We start from the raw sequence: 20481 nt of genomic DNA on the forward strand, positions 1-20481 counted from the left end.
AAGGTATAGCAATTGGGGAAGCCATAAGATATGCTACAACGAACTCATTTAAGCTTGACTTTGACAAATCTATTTCTCAACACATTAGACAAATGAATGCTCGAGGCTACACTTCAGACTACATTACAACAGCTATTCAAAATGTTCAACACGAACACAGATTTAGAAATCGTGTACAAAAAATGAATAACCGACCTGTTTTTGTCACAAGATTCACTGCTTCGGCTGCCAAAGTAATCCAAACAATCAGACACAATTGGCACCACATCCAAAGTGATCCCATTGTTGGAAAGTTCTTCCCACACTATCCCATTATGGCATACAAGAAAAATACGAACCTCAAAACATTCCTTGTCCGTGCCCGCATCAAACCTGATGATGACTCTGAAACGAATAGCACCGAACTTGAACTGGAACATCATCCAGTCACTGACTTTCCCAAGACAGACATAATGAACCCACCAAAAAATTTTGTCACCCCCTGTCCAATCAGAAGATGCTTTCTACATAAGTATCTTTCAACATCTCTAAGAATCACTTGCTCAACCACTAATAGATCTTTTAGAGTAAGAGGTAACATAACCTGCAATACAAAGAACGTTATCTATCTCATACAGTGCAATAAATGCAATAACAATATGTCGGACAAACCAGTACACCCCTCAGACACAGGATATCCCAACACATTAACAATAAATCCAGTAGCAACTCTACCGTTGACCAACATTTTACAATACCAGGTCACACCATGTCGGTACAACCTATTGAACATATTATTACCAACGATACCGACACCACAACGACTATCAGAGATAAATTACACCAAAGAGAAAGATACTGGATCAATAAATTAAAATGTGTTTACCCACAAGGACTAAATTGGACACCTGGCAGCCTTCCTCGCTCTAGGAACACTTGATAAATAACATTATTGTTACATCAACAGCTGTATATGGTGCATTTATCTTGAACTAATATTAACACTAACCTATCCCTAACCCAGACCCTAACTCTAACCCTCCTAACGATTCCCTAACCTAATCCTAACTACAGTTTCCCTAACCTAACCCTAGCTTACCTAATAGAAATGTACTGTATTCTAATTAATGCACTACACAATCATGCTGTTACAACGATATTAATTACGTTACAACAACTCACTGTTCCTCATTATACGACTGTATATCCTCTCCTTTTGCCAATTATCCCAAAGTCTTACCAACATGTAGACTTTGCAAAGTACATCACATGACTATGCAGACAAGGGTATACGCAAGCGCAGAACAGCCCTACCCATTTAAATAGATACTTTGCAAGCGTCCCACTCTACAGTCGCCACAGACTCTATTCGTTTAACACTGAACTGCTACCTACAGTTTGTGACCAACAACCTAATACGCTAACCAGGGAAAACCCCAGGTATTTCACAAATCAATTAGCCACTGCCATCATTATCATTAACTTACAGATTGCTCACGATCGGAGTTTCAACTTCCTGTAATCTCTATCTAACCACCTAGGGAGTACACTCCCCCTTAGTAGCTACCTGACCAGGTAACCTACTACATTGACACAACCCCAAGGGTCTAGTCACCCTCAAAAGTTTGGGCGAAGCCGCCTGATGAGCTTGACTGCCCTGGCGCAAGCGTCGGCGTAGAAACTTCTAAGATAGCATTTTGTGAACAGCATCAATTGTCAAAGAATAAATTAACACGTTACATTTCACTACTTGTTCTGAGATTGGCTAGAGCATATTATATTATAGTGACACTAGCTACTTAAACCACAACAACAAAAAGCACAAAGGGAGAACAAGTACGCTACATATAGTTTTTGTTTCTGTGTACCACGCACTGTGTTGACCTTCTATATACCCAATAATATCCAAGAAGTGAACACGTACATGTATGTTAAATGATTTTGTGTTAGAACATGTATGTTTTTATGTTTAAAACATGTTGCGATTCCCACACTGTTATGCAACTTTAACTTTACGACGCAACATGAACATGACCACAGTGATATGTTTCAAGCCTCTTGACTCACTTGTTTTTGGTCCTATCAGTATCGCCAGTGCATTTAAACGGCTTTTTAGTGCTACTAAATACTGGCACAGCTGGCCTGTGTTAAGGAAGAACAAGGGGCCATGCTATGGCAACTGACTAGTTAGTGAATACATACATGTACATGTAAAGTACCTAAATCTGTATGCATTTCATGTCTATCATTTTTGCTCTCTAAAGGTTGCAATGTGCTAAACATAGTAAGCATGGGTGATTATATTACATTCACAAGATCCTACTATGAAGATTCAAGTGATAGCGATGACTATCACACAAGTATAAGTAGCAGCTTTGACTATTTTGATTGGAAAAGTGATATATCAGATGAATGCAGCCTTAGCAATGAAAATGATGTCGAGGGAAACCAAGAAAGCAAAAGAGATGAAAGTATACCAGTTCATGATTATAAAAGAGAAGGCGATTCAAGTGAAACACCTAAGAATGTGGAACACAACAGAAACAGCACCAACGATATAGATAACTGTGGTGACAGTACAACTGAACAAAATAGTATTGAAGGAAACGAGGATGAAAGTTACAAAGAAGACTTCATAGATATATGCAACAATACCATTGGACAGGAACCTTCGGATGAAAGTGGCGGTGTAAACAAATCCACCACAAATATTATTTTAAAAAGACGTCTTAGTGACAGCATAGAGGATATACATAGTAACTGTGGCCATCAAACAGGCAAGGTGAAGAAACAAAAGCCTAACAGGAACTGCCGATCTTGTCCCATAAAAGGATGCACTGCTTCAAATTTAGTGAAATTGAGTCAGCACTTGCTGCAAACACACAAGATCATTGATAAAGCTAAGCGGTTCAAAATACTAGAAAAAGCCCGCAAGGTACTAATATGTATAAGGAATCATGCATTAAAAATACAGTATGTAAACAAATAGTCACTACACCAATGTATATATGTTGGATCGGTTAATTGACTATCCAACTTATATAGACACACACAAAGGTGTGTGTTGTCATGTAATACATACAGTAGCAATTGTACCTTTCTCTTTATGCAGCCAACGTGGTCAAACCCATCCAATTCCAGGGACTGGCTTTGGAGTAGAAGTGTTAATGATGATGTGGCACACAGTAGTACTCAAGTACGTGTGCAAAACATTATTTTACAATTACATGATATACAATTTGTGTCATATTTAAAGGTGAAAGTGAAGGAGTTTCATTATTCTACCTTCATGCAATACTTGACAAGTATTGCAGGCGGCAGAAAAAACAAGTCATCTGCTACAGCTATTGTGGCAGAAATTAAAAACTACTACAACTTTATTGGAGACTTTTCAGAAACAGGACAACATTATTACGACTACCTGCTAAATCTCCAGCATCTAAAGGCTTATCTAGATTATCTCCAAGAAGATTGTGAGTTAGCTCCAACTACAATCTCAGAGAAGATACGTAGATTGCGGCTGGCAATTGAATTCACCTTGTTCTTCGAAAATCCTGCAGAGACAGATGCTGTACTGTTTACTAGAGCCCATCAAATTTTGATGCACCTCTCAAAGTGGGGCAAGTATTTATCTAAAGGGATAAAGGAGCAGCGTCGCAAACATTCACTAGTATCAGCAAAACAGGTAACCAATTACTGTAATGTTATCAGAAACATGTCACATTTTTTTATTACGTATATAGGTTGAGCAAGCCACTAATCCTGATGACTTTCTACGGAACAGGGCTGTCATTGCTGCAGTAAATACAGCTTTTATGCATGCAGAAAACAACATGTTGACTAGAGCTGACCATATGTTGATAATATCTTACATTGCTGCTGCAATAGTTTTCTCAAATGCTCAGCGTCCAGGTGTGATCACAAATATGACGATTTCAGAATTTCAACAACGCCTAAATATAAATGGAAAAATTTTGATACAGGTATTACACCACAAGACAGCCTCATCTATGGGTCCAGCAAACATTGTAATCACTCCAGGACAGGAGAAAATGATGATGCAATACCTACAGTTGATCAGGTGGAAGGTGGTTCCTCAAAAGGATGAATTCTCAAATGTATTTTTCCTAACACACAGGAAATCAATTTCGAAAAATTAGTGAGACCATACAAAACATTGGCCAAGACTATGACGTTATCATCCCATCAGCAGGACTTCATCGTAAAGTAATTGCAACTGAAGCTCATGCCTCGGTGGATGATTCCACCATGCGCAAGCTGAATACACACATGAATCACAGTGCATCTACTTCTAGCCTCTATTACCAACTTCCACAACAATGTGAAGCCGTGAATGTCCACAGCACTATACAGGATTTATGTACAAGACGATATTTTACGTGTGATGAAGACCAATGGATTCTAAAGGAATACCCACTGCAAAATGACCGCACACCAACACTGGAGACGTGCCAGCTAATAGTCACTAAATATAATATGCAGAGAACTTCGAAGCAAGTACAGGATAGATGGCGAAGCTTGAAAAAACTATCACAATGATTTCTTTGTGATTTTAATATTTTACAAGCCATCTATTTACACACTAATACAGTATGGTAAATAATAACACATACAGGTAACATACAGAACAGTAGTACTGCATAGTAGGGATGAAGATGTATATCATCAAAAAACAACCTCACATTTCCTTCACAACATTTTGGCACTGTGTGTTGGTTAGGCATAGCCAAGGCCAAAAATGTAATCTTAAACCCTTCTAACAAGTCACTACAAATTTCCTGAATTTTCTAAACTAACCAGCTAACTAACTGATGCCTTCAGCCAATCATAACTCAACACAATGGATAAGGCTACGTATACAGGCTTACATGTTTCACTGAACAATGGGTGTAAGCAACAGTGATGTATCACAAATTAATTTTATAGACTCTTACTTGAGAAAGAGAAAATGAGAGTGAGGCATCGTGGCATAAGGAAATTCATGAAGTGATCCCTGTGGGTAAGGTGTATACATGTATATGGCAAAGAGAATATCGTGGATGTAGAAAAACAGTATAGTGACACACAAATCGAACCCAGGACCTCTCGATCACTAGGCTGATGTCCTAACCACTTGGCTATGCTGCCTCAGCACACACACGCACACGCACACACCTTAATGTTCAACTCCAACTGCATCCTTAAGCTTCTGGAGTTAGTTCAGCAGTACTCTCCCTGCATGTTAAGACGTTACCCTTTACCAACCTCAACCTCAGAGACCCCCTCTTGAAAAATTCAGGATCCACTCCTGAAAACAGCAGTTAAGAAACTATAAGCATTTCATACAACAATATCGTCAATAATGATCACAGGTGACATTATATGTGTAGTACTACTACTAGAGCTGGGACAAGCAATGATTTTGGTAACTAAATGAATGATATTTTACCTAATGAAGCATGCATCATATCATACCTAATGAAAAAGGAATTAGGTAACAATATATATGCACACACGCTAGACTTTATAAGCAACACAGCCAGACAAATTGAAATTGAGCATGCGCAGCATCTAGCGGGAGCATAAGAAGCACCAACCACACTGGCGGCATTACATGTGTTTAGAGACTAACAGCCTTGTTGTCACTTCACTACATAGAAGCATCACCAGTTGTGTGGTATGTCTTGTAATGTTGCGTGCTTTATACAATTAACTTAACAAAACAATTTGTTAGCAGTTATATGGTAGCAGCGCCTGGTCTATTAAATTGGCAAATTAGCGATCATTGGTTTTACTCCTGGGTTAGTATACTCATGTGCACCGAAACAAACAACAGCAGCTGTAGTGAAAATTTGTGTATATTACTACTGTAGGTGCTAAACAGCACATATCTGTACTTTTTGGAAACAAAATTGGCCAGTAGGTAACTTGTCTAAATATAGCCTACTAAAAAGCATTCTTGGTCCAAAATGCAACCAAAGGGACAGGGGAACATTGTCATAACATACACCAGTTCACTACAACAGTAGCTACCTAGCTATTTATATACATCCTTTTTTGTCATATCATGTTTTATGTGGAGCACTCATCGAAGTAATGCTTAACACATCAGTGATGCACCCTGGCTATCAATTGTTAAAACATGGAGTGCCCATTTAAATTTGTCTTCACCTATGTACCACCCATTATACAGTGTTAAAGATGAAGAACATTACGAGTATTGCCTCTGCAAGCAATCCAGTCATTACAAAAATTATGAATAAATGCGTGCGCATTCCGACTAACAATTAATGAAATGCAAATTAGCAATACTGCTTCAGTCTCAGCTATGTTCTGCCCAATATACTGTATTGCTTATACAAGAAGTATGAGTAAAAGCAAGAGTTAATAATAAGAGAGGAGAGTGTCTAACGCTGTATAGGCCTGTAATAGATGATTGCACAGAAGTTAAACGGCTTCCTTTCCGTGTAACGTACAGGCTTCTAGTATCTGTTCATTTCTTTACCGCAATTAGTTTAGCCGCACCGTGATGAATCCTTGAGAATATTCGAAGACTGAACTAAAGACTGAGCTGTATGTACAGGGAACAGTGCTCCTTCAATTGAAGAATGCTCAAAGGTAGGGTAACATGGCGACGCAGTGAAAATTTGAAGCGATACTCTGCCTTTGGTTCAGTGTTTATTGGTTTCTCAGACGCTCTCCCCCAGAGTTATCTTCGAGGTTAGCAGCCACACTTCTTACGCAACAGAGCGATGCTCTTCGTGGTGAACTTGAACATGGAATTGAACGCACGCCCTTGTGTCTGGGATAGCCTTTGTGGTTAAATGCGAAAATATACTAGCCAGTCTGTCGTTACGCGGAAAAGAAGCCGTTTAACTTCTGCGCAATCATCTGTTACAGGACTATACGGCGTTAGGCACTCTCCTCTCTATATTATTAACTCTTGGTAAAAGTGATAGTGCAATCGTGTAGCTGCTGCAGTTGGAAAAAAAAGCACATATCAGGCCAAAGCAATGTCAAACAGTAGTCGCTATCTATACTCACCTAGAAGCAGCAGTCAGTCAGTCAGTCAGTCAGTCAGTCAGTCAGTCTATCAGTCAGACAGTTAGAAGAAAATTCAGTTAAATATAAAATTTTATAGAAACTTGTTAGAAGGACTTGGAATCACTCTGAAGACATTGATGGGCTTGTCTATGCCTAACCAGTGCTAACAAGCATGATAGAAACGTGAGGTTGGCTTTTGGGTGATATTTTGTTGGGGCAAGAAAACATCACACAATACTATCAAGAGTTAATAATAGTAGGGAGGGAGAGTGTCTAACGCTCAATAGGCCTGTATAAAATAAGCGCGTAGAGCACCCCGCTTATTATCGTATATCTTTGTAATTTCCTATAGTGTTGATGACCGCAATAAACACGTTATGTCACATTTTGTATGGCCTTGCAAAATCGATAGTTGGTGAGAAAGCAGTGATGCGAAGATGGCTACTCCAGTGAGTGATGGAAGAACCAGAGAGAAATCGTTCATAACTTTCATCTGGCGCTTTTTCTTAGGTTGGGATTCTTCAGGCTGTGTTTCATCGGCGCCGCTTCTTTTCCTTGCCATTGCTTTCGTCTGACACTTCTTCTTGGTTACTTCCAGCTCATCACTCCTCGACCAACGCTTCTTCTTGGGCCTTACCTCAGGACGTGGCTGAACGGTAGATTCGTGATGCAATTCTACCTGTGCTTCCGAGTGTGCTTCATCTCAGCTTTCCTCATTGATCTTCTCTGACGCTTCTTCTTGCTATGCTGAACTGTTTCTGCTTCAATTTTGGCCAGTACCGAGGGCTGTTCATCGTAAATCGACATGTTTGATTGCACACGCTGCCTCGCACGTTGCTCATGAGACTGATTCGTGAACAGCTAGTAGTATCGATAATGTCCTTCTGCGGCTTGCCTCATTTCACATCTCCCTTCATGCAATCAACACGTCTGGCCAAGAAGCCAGATTGTCTTACGCGCTCATTTTATACAGGCCTATTGAGCGTTAGACACTCTCCCTCCCTACTATTATTAACTCTTGATACTATGACACTCTATCATAGAACTACATACATATTAATGCACACAGTGGATGTTCAAATATAATTTTTTCAGGTAATGATAACAGGGTTCTGCCCAGAAATTCCTGAGTGGTGGCCTAAAGTTAACATGAACTGATACGCTGTGTGTTATATTAGGGTATATTGCATGTGTATCAGTGATATATGTATGAACTGTATTGGTCAGATTTAAGAGGGTTCTGGTCGGTTTTTAGAGGTACCGGTCACTTTGAACCACTGCCGACCAGTGTGGGCTGAACCCTGCGATAAATGCATTCAGATAAGTGAACGAAGTAGTGATAAGCTAGTAATTGAGGCAAGAAAGGTTTGCAATTGTTACTTCAATTGTGTATGAATGTTAGTTGTGATTCTTTAGATACAAACGAAACTCATATCAGGTACAAATATTTTGTATGCAGAATATCCCATTATTAAAAATCTTTCAGTTAAATTCACGTGATGAACTTGATGCTTCAGCTTCCACAAGGAAGGTAAATAAATTGAATGCAATAAATATTAGCTACTTTACAGTTGTATATTAACAGATCTATCGCACATGATTGAATACAACTAGAAAGGTATTACTTCAATTGCTCTATTAATTACATAGTGAGACAAATCTACAGAGAAAGATATTAGATGCATCACAACATCTGGCAGAAGTAAGCACTATAACCAGTCAGTACTATAACATTTTACCTTTGCTATTTTGTAGTCCAGCGATACAGAATGCGATGAGCCCACCATAAGTGATGAATTTCCTCATTTGAAGGGAAAGGTCCCCACCCCTTTTGATGGATATGTTGATCAGTTTAAGGGGTTTTTGATGGGTCTATCTGGTGGCCGCAGAGAGGAGATTGTTGCTGATAACATAAAGCAGGACATTCTGAAATTTTTCTATTTCGTTGTGCATACGCACCCACAACACAGGTCCCTGTCATACAGAGATTTCCTTTTGAATAAGCACTGTCTTCAGGAATATTTGGATTACCTGGACAAGAATATAGGTCTATAACCATCAACCATGATGAATAAAATGCGCAAGCTTACCTTGGCCATTCAGTTTGTTAATTTTGTTGAAAATCCAAATGGTACGGATTATCAGTTGAATTCTCGATGCCACACTTTAGTTGATACCCTAAAAAATTGGGTGAAATCTTTAAGACAGCCACAAGCTAAGCAGAAATCAGACCAGTTCACAACATCCACAGCAAAGGTAAATATTATAACACAGGTGATTGTAAGAATGGGAGGGCTGTTAAAAATATGTTTTGAAAATTCTTGGGGAGATGCTGCAGAGTAGATTGGCATTGTTAGTTTGTGTTATTATAATGGCTGTTGATATTTAGCTGGTCATTGCATTAAAAAAGCTTTTACATTTATACCATATGACACAAAAGGTGTAAAAATCAAAAAAAGCTGTATCAACTGGGGCACCACTAACTGCCTAAACTCCCTTACTTCAACTACTGTACCCCACCATGCTATCTGCCACCTCTTCTTATTGTTGCTGCATTAAATAATACAAATATTGATTTTAAATGAAGCCCTAATCCTAGTTGCGTTTCTTAGGAATGATGCTCCTAATTGTTCTAACCCTACTGGCAAGTTCTTACTGTATTCACAGCCAATGATAAATAAATTTCAGTCCGGGTAGCCCACTTCGTATTATAAAATTGACTAATAAAATTTGTAAAACTAACAGTCTAACATTACATCTATACCATGGTAATTAGTTACGTTTATTTTTAGGCAGAAACAGCAAGCAGCCCTTACGAGTTTATTGACTCAAATGCTGTAAAGCACGAAGTCACTGCTACCATTGAAAGAGCCAAGAGTGGGGCAATTACATCTGAAGACATCAAACTAATAAATGCATACATGACAGCAAACTTAATGTTTTTAAGTGCCCAGAGACCAGCAGCTATTCAGAATATGATGATAGATGAGTACAACAACAAGGAAGAAGATGATGAAAAGAAAGGAAAATATCTAATAAAGGTAGTACGCCATAAGACAGCAGCACAAGGGGCAGCTAGGGTTATCGTTAGTAAGAACATCAATGATGTAATGAACATGTATCTTCAACATATAAGAAGCAAGCTAACACCTCAATGCAGGGCATTTGAGTCACGTTTCTTTTTAACACCAACTGGGAATGAATACCGAAATGTATCAGAAGCCATTAACAAAGCTGCCAAGTGTTTTAATCTCGAAACTCCAAATGCCACAATCCATCGCAAAGTTGTATCCACGGAAACCAAGAAGCACAAGACAAGTTGCATAGATGAGGTCTGTGATCAGAGCAGGGCAACCTGTGAACGGTTTTACCAGAGAACACCCAACGAGCAATCACTTGCAGCACAAGAAACCATAGAAGAGCTATGCTCTAATAAATACTTTAGAAGCGATCAAAGTGACATCATCGCTATTGAGTGGCCGTTAACTAATAATACAGTGCCGTTGGCTCTCTGCCGTGAGATGACTAAGAAATACAAGATGTTGCATGACAAAACAGATCCAGGATCATTGGAAAACATTAAAAAAGCGATATGTAGCAAAAAAAAAAAATTTGTATTAGCTATAAATACTGTTTGCATATGTATAAATTATCATAAATGTATAGAAACTACTCAGTAAAAACAAAGTAGTGAACGTCACTACTTTATGTAGTGACGTTCACTACTTTTAGATTCACTACAACGTAGTGAATTATCAAAGTAGTGAAGGTCACTACCAATGTAGTGAAGTTCACTACATTTTAATTAATCATAATGTAGTGACGTTCACTACATTTTAATTCACTACGTTGTAGTGAAATCATAATGTAGTGACGTTCTCTACAAAAAGTAGTGACCTTCACTACATTTTAATTCATTACATTGTAGTGAAATCATAATGTAGTGACGGTCACTACAAAAAGTAGTGATCTTCACTACATTATAAATTTTTACTATACATCAATATAACAGCATGTCAAGAACACTGTTACTGTCAAGAACACTGTTACTGTCAGTAACATTTAACATTGGTATATAAAGGACAGTTTCTGAGGTATCATAACAGACTATAAACCAAAATTGCAGGTTGATAGACTTCTTTAAATAAAATGTTACCTCTGAAAAATGACAACCTCTTTATAACAGTATGGTCACAAAGTGTCCACTAGAAGTATCATCTGCATATTTCACCACAACTATGTAAACTTGCTGTGTATTCACAGTAGTACAGGCTAAATGTAGCAAAACCAAACAAAATATCCGATTGTACATATGTGTGTGTGTGTGTGCATGTGTGTGTATGTGATAACACTGGAAAACAGCAGTCATGTATTGTAGTCTCAGATTTTCTATTGGTAGGGACTATACAGTACATTTGATAAATTTCTAATTTGAAGATTAAGATTCCCACCCGAAGCCATTTATTGATGTGAAAAGGATGCTTATAAGAAGATACTATGAGTTTGCACATGAAAGATCACGACAACCTTTAGAAATTTGCAGGGGATATGGTATGGGATGCTGCTGTCAATGCTAAGGAGCTAGGATTTACTTTACAAAGGACTTTCATTCATTGATTAGGTTCAATATGCACTTCTGCAGGAACGTCAATGAAGTCTTTGCAGACATTCTACTAGGCTGTAGTAAGTCAAGTAAAAACGTTTTGACTACTATTCTGGACATGGGGAAACTAGGCAAATCTGATGTCAAACTGTACTCATAAATTTTAGTATGTAAATGTTATAAATACCTGCATTTATGAAACCACTAAACTTTCACATTCATGTAATCAAAATGGTAAATGTAAACTATTATATAACATAACTATATGTACTGTTAAGTTTAACAATGAAATATATGTATACGTATAATGTACATACGTAACAAAAACACATCTTTGACCAGCTTCTGCTTTTCTTTTCATCTTTCATCCAGCAGCGGGCAGAACGAGCCTGTAAATGAAAACCAATATATCATGTACATGTATCTGGAAACACATTTTGTGAAATGTGCCTTGTTCTGTATTTATTAGGGATGAAAAAATTACTCGCTAAGGAAATTCACTCAGACAGTAAAGATGTGTGCTTTCTAGAATCCACTCAAACTAGCTCATTATGTCACACGACCATACAAATCCCCTTCTAGCCTGAGTATTCCTAGGGTTTGCAGGTCGAGACATGGTCGGGGTTTACATTGTCAGTACTTACCCGGTAGGTGGGGAACTATAGTTTTCAGTGATGCAAATCCCCACCTTGGCCAGGCAATAAGAATGTAAAGCTTCTCTAATTGCAAGTCCTGATTTTGACTTGAAAGGCAAGCCATGCAAATGGTAACCCAGAACCTTTGCATTATGCAATGTTTCAGAGTCTAGCTGTTATGCTTTAATTTATAATACAAATACTGTATTGCACCTATCAGTGTAATCCCCGACTACCACTGATACGGGGTGAGGTGGGGGCAAACAGGCTGTGTGAAATAGTTCACTTGTGAAGGTGGGTTGATATTTCCCTGGTTGAGAATATGTAGCTGACACAGATAGATAGTCTGGGCGTGTGAAACTATGTTGGGTGGAGGTGCATGTGTGTGGAGTATTTTCTGTCCAGCTTTAGACTATAGAACAAGTGCCCGCAAACAACATATATGTGACCATATTTGCGAAAAGGGGTCTTCCACACACATCTAATTTACCAAATTTAATGACTCATAACCAGACCTCTTAACTATCACAATTTGGTCATGAGACGCACGATTTCAGCTTTCATATCACGACCACTTGTTGATCTCACGATTTCCAATAAAATTTTCTAAGGCACACTAAATCTCCTTGATTTAAGCGCCCCAAAAGGTATCACGTGATCAGTTAATTAGAATAGTGGGGCGCTTCTGTATTTTGAGCTGAAAATTTTGGCAGTTTCCCATACTTCTGAATATGTCACGATCAAGTCACTTTGCTGCCAAACTCAATGAACTGAGCCCTATTTAAAGGTGAAATCCTTTGAGAAAAGACTCAGCACACTGAAGAATTAGGTGAAATCCTACCAGTTGTGTTATTACAAATGTTTATTGCTTAATTTGGGTTGTTGTGAGGTGTACTTGTGTGGAAAATCTGTGCTGAACACTAAATCCACAGCTGGATACTGATTACTCAAGAAATGGGTGGTGATTTCAACAATGAATCACTGGTGAACCAGTACATCAGCTGAGTTGAAAGACTGATATCACGTGATTCAACGATGGAGCAAAATAGTAGGTTCTTCTCATATAGTAGGCTACACTATAGTATAGAGATATTATAAGCTGCGGTAAACAGCAGTACTGCACTCACATAGCTAGCTAGTTGTGCCTTTTAAAACATTTTTTTGTTAAAACAAATGTAGCTATGTGCATGAGCCCCAGCACAAAGATGGTATGATTCACAGCTGCATGGGGATGGGTGGCTGGCTTTCTCACAACCAGATCTGCTTCCAGGTTGAGAGATCTGTCATAACTTTAGACTGAAAAGGCTATTGATTACAATATTGGACAGTAGTGAGCACTAACATAGTTAGTGGATGGACAAATTTTCAAGTTAATACATTCCTTGAGCAGTGAGTTATGGACTTCTGAGTTCATAGAATTGGATGTGTGTGGAAGACCCCTTTTCATAAATCCAGTCACATACCGAGTAACCATTAATTATCTATGAAGGAACACACCTAACACTCACACTTAAGTTTCATGATGATTCTGTATAAGGCCACCCCATGTAGTTTCCCATCATCCGTCCAGCATCGTGTCTGGGCTCCACATATGTCCCAAAGTCAGCAATTGCGCCCTGAACTATTAGAATAGTAAAGTTGTACGAAAGTATTAGAATACTCGTACAGGATCCATGTATCAACAGATCAGTGAATCTCTAGACGTAGACTCGTATGAACCGAGAAGTTTATTACCATCACTAAACTGGCAAGCGTGAGTTACGTGTGCAGTTTGCTCAGTAACTTACATAGCACGGTAAATGTAACTGTATCGTCCCAGGACTGGGCAGAGATTGCCTCTGCCCACTGTTTAAGTGTTTATTTATATTATTATCATTGTCAAAACTGTATCGTTGCCATTTCTAAGCTTTATAGTTAACACATTGATTCGAGACAATATAAAGTCAACTCATAAACTGTTGCATGGTATGACTGATCATTTTTTTCTCGGGCTAAATGGACTGTGGCACGTGCGGTTGGGGGTAATGCATTACGTTATATTACTTTCTGCAGTAATTATGTATGTGCTGCATGACAAAGCAATGAGTAATGTAATTTATAATGGACATTACATCCGGAAATTGTAATGCATTACTTCTAATGTGCATTGTATCCAGCACATGATTGATTACATTTGGGCCTGACAACACTGATATAGTGTATGGGGAGTGTTCTTCTTTAACAAAGAAGTTTTTATGGCTGAACTATACCAGAGAAAGAGTGGCTCACTGGTGTCACTTGTAGTTATAGGTGTCAGAAGGTTGCACTTAGTTTAAAGCTTATAGTGAACAAGTGTATAATGTGTAATAATAGTTACTGAGTGGACCCCTGTTTGTTGTAGCCCTCAGAGTAATGACTTTTTCTGAGAGTAAACTTTACTATAATGCGTTCTATTGTTGTTGTCATCGTTGTTGTATACACGTATAATATTTTGAATATGTGTGTTCACAACTAGTTGTCAAACACATGATATTTCAAGCAGATCATTGTTTTGCGTTGCATTCCGTAGGGCTTTGATACTGCCAAAGAATGATAAGTGCTGAGTGTTTGTTGTCACCGAACTGTTATTTCAGATGTACCAAGGACTTCATAGCCATGAAAATGATGATGATACATGACTGTATGCAAAGCTGATGTAACAAATAATACTTCTTCACATGTTACGATGATCTCCATTATCTTCCCAAAGGACGGTAAGTTATCAAATTCAAGTATAACAGCCATATCTTTGTGATATCTTACTCCATCAGTTGTAATTTTGGTATTTCTGTAAAAACATGTACGTACATGTCTAGTGAGTTTGTGAAACAGTTTTAATCAGTTTTGCCTGAAGGAGAGGAAGGGTCTGGTCACTCTCACTATAGCATTACAGAGTTGTAACTATGGAATATAATTAAACAATGAGATCACAATGGCAGCAAGAATGGCATGTTTAACAACCATACAAAGTATAAGTATATATAGGTTAAACAAACTTAACCAAAAAGCACAACCAAAAATAATATTTTCATATTGATTAGGCATCACGAGTACATCAGCTCCAACTACATGGCCCTCTACCTCCATCTTTTGTTCTTTTAAAGAACACCCTATTGTTGACTACAAGCAGCCATTACATCTTCATAAAACATATTACATAATTCCAAGAGCTATTATTAACTCTTGATAATTCTATAGTATCAATGCATGGTAACTTTTAATAAAATTGTGAATACCAACAACATAATCTGATTGGCACAGCCTGCTTTCTGTAACATGCTACTGATTTCAATGCTAGAGTAACCGGACCAGGATGGGCACCGGCACATTATACAGTAACTGAATTAAAATAACTTGACCAGAAATGAAAATCTTCCAGCACTTGCAAAGTCAAGGCTTCATATTCTGGGAATGGCATTACAAGACCAGTGAGCTCTTCAGGATGTCTTCGGAGTGAGCTCCATAAAAGGTTATCACAAAATGATCTCAGTAGTATTTCTGACCCTTTAAAGAACTCTTAGGTAACAAGGGAAGAACAAAAATTTTGGTCTCAACAGTTATGGTTAATACATTTTTTACCTCTGAAAGAGGAAAACCTGCAAAAAATGGATAAAAATTCTGGGTCCCAAAATAGCACATGAATAAATAGTACATGAAATCAGTCAATAGTGAGGACAAACCTTTCCATAAATATTGAGGTCTGGCTGACATTAACCACAGTTGCAGGTCGCACGGTGGACTGGCAGCTAGTATCCTAATTAATGCCTGCACATCCAAACTTTGGCACAGTCGCAATGTGTCATTGGGTTCAGAAAAGAAAAGAATGCCATAAATTCATTTTCCAGGTCAGTAATCTGGCCATGCAAGTATATATATATATATATATATATATATAATAATAATATAGTGAGAGTACACTGACGTATTTTAGCTTTCTGACATACCTGCACCACTACTAATCACTTTTTTTTTTGTTTTCTGTATGTGTGTATGTTTGTCAGTTTTGTTCTTGTATTTACCTTGCCGTGCCCACACAGATCTTTTACTACGATCTGATTGTGGTTGCACGAGACCAAGGTCGCACATACTGTAAGCTAACTCTATACTTATTGTGTTTTCTCATTTATAATAATGATGGTTCTCTCTCCATGCAGTAGCCGATTGATATTCATTGCAGTGGTGTATACCTGTGGGGTACTGCTGTGTGTCTGCAAGTGTTTAAGGTTTGTAGCTTTAAACAACCATTCTGCAGTTAAAATGTTGTTTGGCAGTTTAGGTAAAACTGACTTTCCATTGCTAGCAGTTTTAAACAGGTAAATGCTTTAGCTTATTACATTGGAGATTGTTTACGATCTTTGTTTCTTGATATAGCGAATACTGCAAGACTAGCAAATGAAACAATTTGCTACCACTATACTGTGGTTACTAATAGGAACTGATCTAACATATCAGATGGTTATACCATGCACCCATCCCTTAGGCACAGTTGTGCAATAGTTGGTAAGTGCATATATGTTTATCTCATATTGCATATCAACAATTATTTTATCACAGCATAAATCATGTGCATCTGCTCTATTGTAGCTATGCTGGTAAGATTTATTTAGTTACCATAGTTTGTATTGTTATATCTTGCAGTTCAATGAGAAAACTTGCAATATACACTGCACGGTATCTGATGCATCTTTGCTGCTGCAGAATCTTCTCACAAGAAATTTCTGGACTAACATGTATGCACCTATAGAATAAAACTGATAAACTGATGATTTTGTATACATGTATTTTTACTTGTATGCAGTATTATTTTTAATGGAATTCTATGGTGCATGAATGCATATATATACTGGATGCAAATGTGATGTAGTGAAATCACCGCAAATAAGTAGTGACGTTCACTACATTTTTGTAGTGACGTTCACTACAATTAGTAGTGACGTTCACTACATTTTTGTAGTGACGTTCACTACAAAAAAGTAGTGAACGTCACTACACAAAAATAGTGAGTATTGTGGCAGAGGTTTCACTACTAATTAGTAGTGACGTTCACTACTTTGTTTTTACTGTGTATAGTTACAATTATTTCATTTGTCTGTATCAACAGAAACAAATCAATCTAACATACAAACAAACAAATTTTATCATACCTTTATTCCGGGGCATTTAGCAGATTCTTCATTTTCATATTTCCTGAAACACAAGAAGCTGTATGCTACTGCAGAGTTGTTGCCATTTAGGAATACTCTGCAGTGAGTAGATATTCATATAATATACCCAAGATAGTGAAAAATAGATATGAATGGTTTCCATTAGAATAAGTTATGGGCCTGTAAATTCATGAGACTTTGGTATTCTCCTATATTTGGGGAGTCCCTGCAGCAGATCTTAGCAATAGGAGAGCTACATAGTATGAATATGTCAATATTCAGTTGCTAATAAGCACAGACACAGCAAAACTGTTACTTAATATTTTAGGTCATATGCTTGCACGTCCCTGAAAAAAGTTGCCATGGCAACCATGTCAAATGAAAGAGGAGAGTCTAAGGTAAAATGTACACCTACATATTCCCAAGTCGGGACATCAAGTTAGGGTTAGGGTCCTTACATGGAACCTCAAATGTCCCCGTATGTCCCTCTATGGCCCTAGTGAAACCTCAGATTTAAAACCAAATTGTGCATATTCCTGAGGTCAATGGTGTACTTTTGGAGCTTTCAGAGACATTAACATATCCAAATAGGAATTTTATGGGCAACATTGTGTCCAGGGATAGTTACGTTTTGTCCAGTAATAGACCTTTTGCTTCGGATCACGTGAGGTATTGATGTATATTTTGTGATACTGCACGGTTTAATGTAAATAGATGCGACGACACAGTCGTCACGAGTTTGAATCGAAATACTCTAATAGGACGTTCAGTTGCTATAGTGATTTGTAATAAAGGAAAAGTAGTCTACAAAAACCTGCACTAAATTTTAAAAACATTAGCACGGAATGAAAAAACTAGTTCTCCCGATTGCGAATAGCTAATGATTTTATGTGCGCTGCTATGCTTTATTTAAACGAGCCACGCCCACTCCTTGATTGCAAGTTAATGCTAGCAACTTTCGAATGCGCAGATAAATAACAAAATAATATTTTTTTGCTGTGCATGTGAAGTAGGCGTTATTGCGTAGCGTCGGTTAGCAGTGGTGCAAAACTCACATAGCCTCTTGTGGTAACTGACTAAAGCCTACGCTCAAGCCCAATGCGGACGTTTACGCGATTTTCGATCATTTGTACTGCACCGAAAGGCTAGGGAGTCGTGCGTACCTACTGTGTGCGTGCCTACCTACTACCTACGTGGCACATACTGTGTGATCACGCGAGTAATGCAAACCAAATCGGAAGTTATGTCACGTGACAACTCTATTGGGCTTGTAAGTTGCGACTATTCTAGCATACCACACCCCCTGAATTACATAGCAGGACGTTTGCAGGGCCAATGCAGGCTTTATAGGGCAATCCGCATCCACAAGAATAATGAGTGGAATTAGGGTTAGAGAACTTGTCTTTCTAAAGACCTGAGAATCAAGAGATTGATGTCTATGAGCACAGGTTGAAAAGTCGACGTACTCTAATAATAGAATGTTCAACTACTCTAATAGAGCAGTCAAACAGTGACGTCATCAACTTACTGTAGGAGTGCACTCATGTGATTGCCTAATATCGTGGTCGCACTTTTAGCATGAATATTAAAATAATCTTGAGCTACAGCAGCATGCAATGGCTAACAATGAGAATCAGTAGATTATTTGTGACATAATACATAAGAAGGCCCTCCAAGCAGTAATACAACAGTCTATGGCAATTTAGAAATATTCTAGTCCTAAAGCTGCTTATCAAGCAATCAGTTACTCTCAATAAATCTTTTTGGCATGTGATTGTGTAGATTGGAACATTTACTTTGCCTTTGTAGTTTGTGTGTGTGTTGTACTATAGCTTATTTTATTTTTGTAGCTTCCTACATCTCTATTGTTGCATGTGTCCGAGGTGTTGGACTTATCTGTTTTGAACATGTTTACTTTCTCTCATACAGTATAATTATCTACACCACTAGTACAATCAATCTAATAACATGTGCACGTACACATGCACCAAATACACACAGACACACTGCTCCTGATGAATTCAATATGGAACAATAAAAACATAGTTTAAAATCATGGCTAAATAGAACATATATTTGACTATACACAATAAAAAAAATCAAGTTTAGTTTGTTCATTTCAAATGGCTACCTGCAACAAAAGCAAAATATGTGTAGTGACATAGAGGCTTATGCGAGACAGTGACACACTCACCACAATACACATCGAGACACACTACACAGGTAGACACACACTACACTACACAGGTTGTCACATACAACACTACACAGGTAGACTCACACACTATACTACACAGGTAGTAGACACACACTACACTACACAGGTAGTCACATACAACACTGCACAGGTAGACTCACACACTACACTACACAGGTAGTAGACACACACTATACTACACAGGTAGTCACATACAACACTACACAGGTAGTAGACACATACTACACTACACAGGTAGACTCACACACTACACTACACAGGTAGTCACATACAACACTACACAGGTAGACTCACACACTACACTACACAGGTAGTAGACACACACTACACTACACAGGTAGACTCACACACTACACTACACAGGTAGTAGACACACACTACACTACACAGGTAGACTCACACACTACACTACACAGGTAGTAGACACACACTACACTACACAGGTAGTCACATACAACACTACACAGGTAGACTCACACACTACACTACACAGGTAGTCACATACAACACTACACAGGTAGACTCACACACTACACTACACAGGTAGTAGACACACACTACACTACACAGGTAGACTCACACACTACACCACACAGGTAGTAGACACACACTACACTACACAGGTAGACTCACACACTACACTACACAGGTAGTAGACACACACTACACTACACAGGTAGTCACATCAACACTACACAGGTACATTTGCCTCATATATACGCACTCGTGCCTGTGGTATAACTATTACATATAATTAATAAAATTGGACACCACAGCTAGACACACACTACGCTACACAAGTGTAGGCTTGCACCAATTATGCTGGTATACTTTTGACCA

The 20481-nt window shown here is 38.2% G+C and overlaps 3 long non-coding RNA genes across 4 annotated transcripts; 1 reads left to right on the forward strand and 2 right to left on the reverse strand.

Moving 5' to 3' along the window:
- Positions 1-3071: 3071 nt before the first annotated feature.
- On the reverse strand, positions 3072-5468 carry LOC136245100 (uncharacterized). The gene is made up of 3 exons (XR_010695740.1): positions 5155-5468; positions 4935-4993; positions 3072-3127 (listed from the first exon to the last, which is right to left on the reverse strand). It is a non-coding gene; the product is annotated as an uncharacterized lncRNA (long non-coding RNA).
- A 6487-nt stretch (positions 5469-11955) lies between these two features.
- LOC136245850 (uncharacterized) lies at positions 11956-14068 on the reverse strand. The gene is made up of 2 exons (XR_010696156.1): positions 13770-14068; positions 11956-12015 (listed from the first exon to the last, which is right to left on the reverse strand). It is a non-coding gene; the product is annotated as an uncharacterized lncRNA (long non-coding RNA).
- A 2362-nt stretch (positions 14069-16430) lies between these two features.
- Positions 16431-17034, forward strand: LOC136246078 (uncharacterized). 2 transcript variants are annotated; one of them, XR_010696233.1, is made up of 4 exons: positions 16431-16592; positions 16651-16779; positions 16834-16871; positions 16918-17034. It is a non-coding gene; the product is annotated as an uncharacterized lncRNA (long non-coding RNA). The 2 variants fall into 2 exon arrangements; XR_010696234.1 differs by lacking the exon at positions 16834-16871 and having other exon boundaries at positions 16918-17028.
- Positions 17035-20481: the final 3447 nt, after the last annotated feature.

Source organism: Dysidea avara, chromosome 15 (assembly GCF_963678975.1).
Source record: "Dysidea avara chromosome 15, odDysAvar1.4, whole genome shotgun sequence".
In the NCBI taxonomy this organism is placed as follows: Eukaryota; Metazoa; Porifera; class Demospongiae; order Dictyoceratida; family Dysideidae; genus Dysidea; species Dysidea avara.